Source organism: Schistocerca americana, chromosome 1 (assembly GCF_021461395.2).
Source record: "Schistocerca americana isolate TAMUIC-IGC-003095 chromosome 1, iqSchAmer2.1, whole genome shotgun sequence".
In the NCBI taxonomy this organism is placed as follows: domain Eukaryota; kingdom Metazoa; phylum Arthropoda; class Insecta; order Orthoptera; family Acrididae; genus Schistocerca; species Schistocerca americana.
Window position 1 is genome coordinate 879,051,886 of NC_060119.1, and position 11,999 is coordinate 879,063,884.

Sequence of the window (11,999 nt, forward strand, 5' to 3'; positions counted from 1 at the left end):
ATCAGCACCCCTCCACCCCCCACCCCCCCTACACACACACACACACACACACACACAAGTGGGAAACACCAATAAAATAATTGGGAATTCCCGGCTGTTAGGCTGGTGCTGCACAGCACCCCCCATACTACCTGATTTCAGACCTTGTCAACATGAAACATTAAAATAACTGCTTAACTCTCAATCTCAGTGTAAATTTCAAGTTGCCAGATCAGAACACATCAGTATGAATACATATTTCAAATTCTTTTGTCTGCTTTCCCCATTGTCATCTGTGACTTATGGCAGTTCTGCCTGCTTTTAATTCTTCGTTTGATGATTGTTTGTTGTCCTCGATGTCGTCGTACTGTGTTGCTACACTGGCTGAAAAATGGGTTGCGGATTCCGACACAGACTACTGTAAATCATGTAGTTGACAGGTGCACAGTTACATTTTACAGTACTTTAATTTTCACTTTGCACACCCCCTAATAATACACAGTTATATGGCCAGTACACTAATGTTTAATTTTCGATTAGCTTCATTAAAAGTTAGCAGGCAAACTGTCCACATTCTGCTACGATAGTTTACTGTTGAACATCTACGAGCAGTAAAATCTAACCACAAAGTTCACAGTTCTTGAAGAATAATCAGGTATGTATGGAGCAGACACTGTCACTGTTTTTACACATGGCCTAATTGTTTAACTCTTATTTCACAGTTTAAGTGAAGCATTTTTGTTGTTCTAACTAGCACAGGTTATTCATCAGAAACTCGGCCGTAGACTGACTGTCTCGTGACCAAAAATTGCCATTATATATCATCACAATAATAGGTGCTGGAACTACACAGTGTTTAAAGTTAAATTTACAGAAATTACAATTAAAACTTAACTCATTCGATTAACTGAATACAATGAAACATTAGTTCTTCTTAACAGTTTCTTCTACTACAAGGGCTAGACTGAATTATTTAAATCATGAAATTAACAAATATAAGTATGCAAACAATACTTTTGACAAAACTGTTAATTACTTTGGAAATAATTAATGGCTGGTTTTGATAACATGTTTTTGAATAGAGCCAAATAGGTACTTTAAGATTACTAGCATTTTGTCTTCCAAACGTTTGTAATTAGTGCAGAATTTATATTTGTTAGTATGTCAACAATAGAATTTAAGTTATGCAACAATTACTGATTTCACCCCATAATGAAAGATACTTACTAGGAATAGTCAAAATAAATTATAAAGTCAATTACATACATAAAGCTAAACACATAATTAGATCTGGTGTTATTTACTTTAAAACTGAGGGCCAATCTTTCTCTTTTATGGTAATGCAGATTATATTCATGTATGTTAATGGTAAATAGTTCAAAGTAACGAAACTAATTTAAGGAATCAGACGGTAAAATAAGAGGGGAATTAAACTTATTCCAGCTTGCTTTGTCACACACTCTTGCTCCAGTACAGTGCAGTGCCATTTATTTATCTGACCTGGGACAATGACTCATGGAGTGTGCACAAACACTCTTGCAGGTACTGCCACTTGCATAGCTAATATGAGCATTGTCCTTCCAGACTGCTCATCACATAAAAATACATACCACATAATGCACAAGAGTTGTGCTCTCCTCTGTATAGAATTATTATGTTGTTTTATAGTTCACGGGCATCAGTCATCAGCAAGGTAGACTTAGGGGTAAAAATCACTCTTCGTGAATGATATGTAACACCACACACTGCCCTTGATCAAAGAGTGGAAACCTTACTATTTACATATCCTGTTAATTCCAAAAATACTGTTAGAAAGCTGATGGAGGAGGGTACACAAAACTTAATTAACGCATTCTTCCTTTGAACCCTTAGGAACCAACTCCAAAATGCTAGTGGTTCCTTATAGGTGTCTTTCTCTGAGGGAGTTACTAATAAAATCTGCACAAGAAGTGGTTGTGCCAGCATAGACATAAAATCCATGGACACTTAGATAACTAGTATCCACTGAAAATCCCTAACATTACTGGAATTCAAATTAGAATAGATACCCAGTTCATGTTGTCATGGCAGAGAAAAGTCTGTTGATACATGGAATATCTGTTCCTAGACATTGTGTTTTCCAAAACAACACTGCTCATAAACAAAGATGCTGATCATAAGGACAATTAGTTGCTGAAATCATACCTTTATAACTAAAATTGATGAAGCATAAAAATAATTTAGAAAAACACAACATACAGCAGAACTTTGATTTTACATTCTCTGATTTTAAGTTGTAGCCCCTGTGAGAAATGATGATGATGATGAGTCCCATACTTCTTTACAGAGCGTAGGGGAGCGACGCGGGAGAACCGCGCCACCTTACTAGGCAAGGTCCTAGTGGAGGTGGTTTGCCATTGCCTTCCTCCGACCTTAATGGGGATGAATGATAATGATGAAGACGACACAATAACACCCAGTCATCTCGAGGCAGGAAAAATTCCTGACCCCGCTGGGAATCGAACCCGGGACCCCGTGCTCGGGAAGCGAGAACGCTACCGCGAGACCACGAGGGGCGGACTCCTGTGAGAAATACTTACAACAAATCACAAAAATTCTCCAATTTTATAGTTATTCCTGGTAAGGTTTACTTTGATTCTATGTTCTTATTCAACATCTCGCTTGACTTTGTCAACCTTTTAAATTCAAACTCTGAATCTCAAAAAATATGCTCAGTCAGAATCATGGAAACATCAGCCATTTCTGGCTAGTGAGCCCTTATTGGCTGGCGGCGTGTTACGTCACCCAACAGCCAGCACACCCACCACACCACAGTAACACACATAAAATGAGCTTGCCTGCTGGATGTGGTGAGAGGGGGAGTGGCCATTCAACAAGACATTTGAAATTCGTAAAGTACTGAATTATAGGCACAGAAGCTCTAAATCAAAGTTGATGTGAGAATATGAAGTGTGGAGGGCACATGAAGAGTGGTGCATAAGAAAAGATTCAAACAATAACAACAATGGTGACATAGTTTATCATTAAACAGATCTCCCCAATAATGCTTATGGTTTAGCCACTTAGCTGCTGTGATATTTTATATTTTTCCATGCTACTTTATTTGTCGTCTACAATACAGTCTCAGAGCCTGTTGACAGAATCCAGAGGTAGAAGTCTAGAATAGGGCCAGCGGCATACTTCATGTTTCATGCAGGAATGTTGTCAGCACATGCTGTGAGGTATGATGGGAACAAAAGAAAGTGTGATAGCTGTTTGTGTTACACAGCCAATGAGACAGCAACAGGCAGATGACTTGTTTTGAAGTAATACATTCAGAAGAAAGGCTGAAACATTGCTGTAAATGAGGGTTGTAAATTTAATTGCTCCTTGTTTTAGTTGCACCTGTTTAAACTGTGCTATATCTGCAAACCAAGGAGTGCATTGCAAACCATGATATATTCAAAAAAGCAGCGAAATATTTCTCTGCTCTGTGTTGTTACACAATTGATCTCTGCGAGCTCACTAAGTAATCATCGAAGGAGGTAGGTGGATCAATGTTTTTAATTAAATCGTGGAAGAAGATAGGTGGATCATTTTTTATTAACATATCGAACGTGCAACTCTATCATGAATAAACATTGATCCACTTACTTTAACCCACAATTTAATTTAAAAAAAAATATTGCCCCAGTTACTCCATGTGCTCATGCATATCAATTGCATGTTCATTTCTCCAGCGCATTTGATACATTTTCCTGTCTGCAATTCATCCATGAGACATGCACCACCGTCAGTTCGCATTATAGCACCCACTGCTACAGTCACAAAATATTTCTCTTGAAACTCTCTAAAAAAAAGAAAAAAAAAAAAAAAAAAAAACAAGACAATAGTTTCCATTTCGTCACTAGACGTATTGCTTCTCTTCTTGCCTCTCACTGGTTAAGTCAAAGAATCAGCAGACTGAAATCACAGCAGATTTAACTGTGTTTCATATTCATTGGTATAAATAAGTACCACATGTCAAGGAAAACGTATGTGTATATATCAGGAGCATTCAAATGAAACATGGTCACTAGTGTAAAGTAACGTTAACGACTTTATTAACTCAAAAATGTAGTTATACACAGTACATATACTCAAAAATAGTCACCAAAACTGTTGGCACATTTATCCCAGTGCGACACTAGCTGGTCGATTCCATCCTTGAAGAAGCTAGTAGGCTGCGGTCGGATCCAGGTCTGGACACAGTCGCACTCTTCAATTTCCTTCACTTATACAGATTTTATACAATGTATTGGAAAGGATTATGACCTTTAATCATATATGCCAATGACATATGTTTTTGCGCATATTTGGGGGTTTTTAACATTTTCCTCAATTCTGCATTTTTTAAATCTGAACTGCATGAAAGCATAAAGTTGTTTTCTTCTTTCAATAATTAACACTATATTAAGATGTTTAACATTATTTTTACCTTCTCTTGAGTGATTGCAGCTATGTGAAAAATTACAATTTATTTTATTATTTATTTCAATAGCACTACTTGCAGAATATATGCAGTGGTTTTTTGTAAGAATTAACTCTTTATTTGACAGTGAGAAACATATTTTCACAAAAATCAAACAATGGAAAATCCAGGATGGAATGTAACAATACCAGAGAAGGAAAGTTGCTACTCACCATATAGCGGAGATTTAGAGTCACGATAGGCACAACAAAAAGATTCACACAATTAAAGATTTCGGCCATTAAGGCCTTTGTCAGCAGTAGACACACACACACACACACACACACACACACACACACACACACACGCACACATACACACACATTGCGAACAGCAGCACCAGTGCATGATGGGAGTGGGGACTGGGTGGGGGTAAGGAGGAGGCTGTGGCGGGGAGGGAGAGGGATAGTATGGTGGGAGTGGCGGACAGTGAAGTGTTGCAGTTTAGACAGAAAGCAGGAGAGAAGGTGCGGAGGGGGGAGGGGGTAAGTAGCAGAAAGGAGAGAAATAAAAGAAATAAAAAGAAAGTGAAAGACTGGGTGTGGTGGTGAAATGACGGCTGTGTAGTGCTGGAATGGGAACAGGGAGGAGGCTGGATGGGTGAGGACAGTGACTAACAAAGGTTGAGGCCAGGACGGTTACGGGAACATAGGATGTATTGCAGGGAAAGTTCCCCCGTCCGCAATTCAGAAAAGCTGGTGTTGGTGGGTAGGATCCACATGGCACAGGTTGTGAAGCAGTCCTTGAGATGAGGGATATCATTTGGCAGCATGTTCAGCAACAGGGTGGTCCACTTGCTTTTGGGCCACAGTTTGTCGGTGGCCATTCATGCGGACAGACAGCTTGTTGGTTGTCATGCCTACATAGAATGCAGCACAGAGGTTGCAGCTTAGCTTGTAAATCGCATGACGGTTTCACAGGTAGCCCTGCCTTTGACGGGATAGGTAATGTTAGTGACCGGACTGGAGTAGGTGGTGATAGGAGGATGTATGGCACAGGTCTTGTATCAAGGTCTATTGCAGGGATATGAGCCATGAGGTAAGGGATTGGGAGCAGGGGTTGTATGAGGATGGACGAGTATATTGTGTAGATTCGGTGGACTGTGTAATACCACGGTAGAAGGGGTGGGAAGGATAGTGGGCAGTTCATTTCTCATTTTAGGGCACGACGAGAGGTAATCGAAACCTGGCTGACAATGTAATTCAGTTGCTCCAGTCCCATATGGTACTGAGTTACGAGGGGAATGCTCCTTTGTGGCCGGACTGTGGGATTTTGGGAGGTGGTGGGAGACTGGTAGAATAAGGCACAGGAAACCTGTTTTTGTACAAGGATGGGAGGATAATTACAGTCAGTGAAGGCTTCAGTGAGACCCTCAGTATATTTTGAGAGGGACTGCTCGTCACTGCAGATGCAATGACCATGGGTGGCTAGGTTGTACGGAAGGCACTTCTTGGTATGGAATGGGTGGCAGCTGTCGAAGTGGAGATATTGCTGGTGGTTAGTAGGTCTGATATGGACAGAGGTACTGATGTAGCCATGTCTGAGGTGAAGGTCAACATCTACGAAGGTGGCTTGTTGGGTTGCGTAGGACCAGGAGAAGCAAATGGGGGAGAAGTTGTTAAGGTTCTGGAGGAATGTGAATAAGGTGTCCTCGCCTTCAATCCAGATAGCAAAGATGACATCAATCAATCTGAACCAGGTGAGGGGTTTAGGATTCTGGGTTTTTAGGAAGGATTCCTCTAGATGGCCCATGAATAGGTTAGCATAGGATGGTGCCATGTGGGTGCCCATAACCATACCGTGGATTTGTTTGTAGGTAATGCCTTCAAAGGAGAAGTAATTGTGGGTGAGGATATAGTTGGTCATGGAGACTAAGAAGGTGGTTGTTGGTTTGGAATCTACAGGGCGTCTGGAAAGGTAGTATTCAATAGCAGTAAGGCAATGGGCATTAGGAATGTTAGTGTACAGGGAGGTGGCATCAATAGTGACGAGCAGGGCACCGTGTGGTAAAGGGACAGGAACTGTGGAGAGTCGGTCGAGGAAATGGTTGGTATCTTTTATATAGGAGGATAGGTTCCGAGTAATAGGTTGAAGGTGTTGGTCTACGAGAGCAGATATTCTCTCAGTGGGGGCACAGTAACCGACCACAATGGGTCGTCCTGGGTGGCTGGGTTTATAGACTTTAGGAAGGATGTAGAAGGTGGGAGTGCGGGGAGCGGTAGGGGTAAGTAGAGAGATGGACTCTGGGGAGAGGTTCTGGGATGGGCCTAAGGATTTGAGTAGTGACTGGAGATCCTGCTGGATTACTGGAATGGGATCACTGTGGCATGGCTTGTAGATGGAAGTATCTGACATCTGACGGAGTCCTTCTGCCACGTAATCCTTGTGGTTCAAAACAACGGTGGTGGAGCCTTTGTCAGCAGGTACAATTATAAGGTCGGGACCTGTGTTTAAATGGTGGACTGTGGTTCTTTCTGCAGATTTAAGGTTAGTTTGCATGTTGAGGGATTTGGGGAATGACGTTGAAGGCAAGGTTCGAGGTTAAGAAATTCTAGAAATTTAACAGGGGGTGGTTTGGAGGCAGTGGGAGTGGATCATGGTTGAATGGAGGAGTGAACAGAGTTAGGCAAGGTTCAATATTGGTCTTTGGTTGAGTCTGATTGGTCGGGTTGGTGGCGAAAAAGTGTTTCCACTGTAGGGACTGGGAGAAGGAGAGAAGGTCTTTAATTAGTCCTGCATGGTTGAATTTTAGAGTGGTACAAAAGGTGAGGCCTTTGGAAAGGACTGATATTTTTGTGGGACTAAGGCTTCTGGAGGAAAGGTTCATAACTGTGTTGCGGGTCTGTTTAGGTTTTGGGTTCTGTGTGATGGTGGGAGGGAGTTTTGGATCGTGGGGTAAGTGTAGTAGGTTAGATTAGATTAGATTAATACTAGTTCCATGGATCATGAATACAATATTTCGTAATGATGTGGAACGAGTCAAATTTTCCAATACATGACATAATTAAGTTAATTTAACAACATACTTCAGTTAATATAACAACTTTTTTATTTTTTGTGTTTTTTATTTCTTTTATTTTTAATATTTTTTGTTTTGTTTTTTTCTTAAGTTATATCTAAAAATTCCTCTATGGAGTAGAAGGAGTTGTCATTCAAAAATTCTTTTAATTTCTTCTTAAATACTTGTTGGTTATCTGTCAGACTTTTGATACTATTTGGTAAGTGACCAAAGACTTTAGTGCCAGTATAATTCACCCCTTTCTGTGCCAAAGTTAGATTTAATCTTGAATAGTGAAGATCATCCTTTCTCCTAGTATTGTAGTTATGCACACTGCTATTACTTTTGAATTTGGTTTGGTTGTTAATAACAAATTTCATAAGAGATTGTACATACTGAGAAGCTACTGTGAATATCCCTCGATCCTTAAATAAATGTCTGCAGGATGATCTTGGGTGGACTCCAGCTATTACTCTGATTACACGCTTTTGTGCAATAAATACTTTATTCCTTAGTAATGAATTACCCCAAAATGTGATGCCATATGAAAGCAATGAGTGAAAATAGGTGTAGTAACCTAATTTACTAAGATGTTTATTACCAAAATTTGCAATGACCCTTATTGCATAAGTAGCTGAACTCAAACGTTTCAGCAGATCATCAATGTGTTTCTTCCAATTTAATCTCTCATCAATGGACACACCTAAAAATTTGGAATATTCTACCTTAGCTATACGCTTCTGATTATGGTCTATATTTATTAATGGCGTCATACCATTCACTGTACGGAACTGTATGTACTGTATCTTATCAAAATTCAGTGAGAGTCCATTTACAAGGAACCACTTGGTAATTTTCTGAAAGACAGTATTGACAATTTCATCAGTTAATTCTTGTTTCTCAGGTGTGATTACTATACTTGTATCATCAGCAAAGAGAACTAACTTTGCCTCTTCATGAATATAGAATGGCAAGTCATTAATATATATTAAGAACAACAAAGGACCCAAGACTGACCCTTGTGGAACCCCATTCTTGATAGTTCCCCAGTTTGAGGAATGTGCTGATCTTTGCATATTATGAGAACTACTTATTTCAACCTTCTGCACTCTTCCAGTTAGGTACAAATTAAACCATTTGTGCACTGTCTCACTCATGCTACAATACTTGAGCTTGTCTAGCAGAATTTCATGATTTACACAATCAAAAGCCTTTGAGAGATCACAAAAAATCCCAATGGGTGGTGCTCGGTTATTCAGATCATTCAAAATTTGATTGGTGGAAGCATATATGGCATTTTCTGTTGAAAAACCTTTCTGGAAACCAAACTGACATTTTGTTAGTACTTCATTTTTACAGATATGTGAAGCTACTCTTGACTACATTACTTTCTCAAAAATTTTGGATAAAGCTGTTAGAAGGGAGATTGGACGGTAATTGTTGACATCAGATCTATCCCCCTTTTTATGCAAAGGTATAACAATAGCATATTTCAGTCTATCAGGGAAAATGCCCTGTTCCAGAGAGCTATTACACAGGTGGCTAAGAATCTTACTTATCTGTTGAGAACAAGCTTTTAGTATTTTGCTGGAAATGCCATCAATTCCATGTGAGTTTTTGCTTTTAAGCAAGTTTATTATTTTCCTAATTTCAGAGGGAGAAGTGGGTGGGATTTCAATTGTATCAAATTGCATAGCTATGGCCTCTTCCATTAGCAGCCTAGCATCTTCTAATGAACACCTGGATCCTACTATATCCACAACATTTAGAAAATGATTATTAAAAATATTTTCAACTTCTGACTTTTTGTTCGTAAAGTTTTCATTCAATTTGATGGTAATACTGTCTTCCTGTGCTCTTGGTTGACCTGTTTCTCTTTTAATAATATTCCAAATTGTTTTAATTTTATTATCAGAGTTGCTGATTTCAGACATGATACACATACTTCTGGATTTTTTAATAACTTTTCTTAATATAACACAGTAGTTTTTATAATGTTTGATAGTTTCTGGGTCACTACTCTTTCTTGCTGTCAGATACATTTCCCTTTTCCGGTTACAAGATATTTATATACCCTTAGTAAGCCATGGTTTGTTACAAGGTTTCTTACGAGTATATTTAACTATTTTCTTGGGGAAGCAGTTTTCAAATGCATTTACAAAAATGTCATGAAATAAATTATATTTTAAATTGGCATCAGGTTCACGGTATACCTCATCCCAGTCTAACTGCTGTAGGCTTTCCCTGAAATTTGCAATTGTTAAATCGTTGACTGAACGTACTACTTTGGAGGACTGTTTAGTATTGCTGAATGGAGCTATGTCATATATTGTAATTAGCTGTGCACCATGATCAGAAAGACCATTCTCAATAGGCTGAGCATTTATCTGGTTAAACTTATCTTGGTCTATAAAGAAGTTATCTATCAATGAGCTGCTATCCTTTACCATCCGAGTAGGAAAATCAATAACGGGTGTCAAATTGAAAGAACCGAGTAATACTTCGAGGCCGTTTTTCCTATTACCCTCTTTCAGAGAATCTACATTGAAGTCCCCACAAATAATAATTTGCTTCCCCCTGTCTGATAGATAGCACAACAAGGAGTCCAAATTTTTCAGAAATAGATGAAAATTTCCTGATGGGGACCTATACACAGTTACAATTATAAATGTGCCTTTATTTAATTTAAGCTCACAGGCACATGCTTCTATATGTTTCTCTACACAAAAATTTTTTGTTTCTATACTTTTTGCACAATGATAACTTTTGACATATACGGCAACTCCTCCTTTCTCCATATTTTCTCTCATTACATGTGCAGAGAGCTTATATCCACTTACATTTACCTTATCCATATCAGCAACAATGTGATGCTCAGACAGGCATAGTATATCTATTTCATCCTCAGCTTCTAAATCTTCTAAACAAACCAGAAGCTCATCTATTTTATTCTTTAAACTCCCAATATTTTGATGAAATATACTTACATTATTTTTAATTATACTTTTATGAGAACCTTTCCTTATTCTAACATTTGCAGTACTCTCCTGTCTGAGTTTCTCATTGTGCCTAGGCCTAGTTCCTATACCAGTGGTCACATGGTGTTCAGAGAGGCAGATTATGTCAACTGGGTTGGGTGACTTTAATTCATGAATGCAATTACCTAGGACTGAGATACAACTTGGTATACATAAAATTTCTGGTGATTGGTGAAAATTTATAATTGACAGCTGTGATTGGTGATCTAATGTGCTAGAATTGTGCTGTTTAATTTCTTTCCTAAACTGAAGATTTGTTTCAATCCTGACCTCTCGTAGAACTTGACATCTTTCTGTCTTACCTATCCTAAAAAAGGTGCTGCTCCAACACCTGTAACCACTGGTATTTTACCATTCATGGCAGTGCCTCCCCCCCTTAAATTTCCTGCTATTATCCCAGTCAGTTTCCCCTTCCCTGGGATAATAGCAGGAAATTTAAGGAGGGGAGGCACTGCCATGAATGGTAAAATACCAGTGGTTACAGGTGTTGGAGCAGCAGGGTTTGTCAGCTATGAGGGGGCATGGAGGAGGTTTGGAGATTGTTGTAGAAGTGGTGGACAGTGGTACTCCGAGACAGGAGTACGAAGTGAGTAGGATGGAGAGCTTTTTGAGGTGGCATTGTGCATGTTGCTCAAGTTACTGCAGGGCAAGAGTTTCAATGTGAGTTATGGGTTCCAGGAATTTGGGACTACATAGCAGGAGAATTTTGCGGATGGAGAGAAGGTACTGCAAGGAGGAATGGGCTTGGTTGATATGGTTTCGTAGGACTATGTTGGTGAGGGCTAAGGATTGGTGGAATCTGAACAGGTGGAGGTCATTGTGGAAGGAGGGTTGGCAACCAGTTGCCACTCCCATCATGCACTGGTGCTGTTGTTTGCAGTGTGGTTTCAGCTCTTTGAGACTGCAGATGTGTGTGCAAGTTGCGTATATATATATATATATATATATATATATATATATATATATATATATATATATATAAAAAATGATGAGGTGACTTACCGAACGAAAGCGCTGGCAGGTCGATAGACACACAAACAAACACAAACATACACACAAAATTCAAGCTTTCGCAACAAACTGTTGCCTCATCAGGAAAGAGGGAAGGAGGGGAAAACGAAAGGAAGTGGGTTTTAAGGGAGAGGGTAAGGAGTCATTCCAATCCCGGGAGCGGAAAGACTTACCTTTGGGGGAAAAAAGGACAGGTATATACTCTCACACACGCACATATCCATCCACACATACAGACACAAGCAGACATATTTAAAGACCACGTGGAATGTTTCCTTCTATTTTTTATATATATATATATATATATATATATATATATATATATATATGTGTGTGTGTGTGTGTGTGTTTTTTTTTTTTTCTACTGCTGACAAAGGTCTTAATGTCCGAAAGCTTTAATTGTGTGAATCTTTTTGTGTGCCTATCACAACTCAGCATCTCTGCTATATGGTGAGTAGCAACTTTCCTTCTCTGATATTTTCAC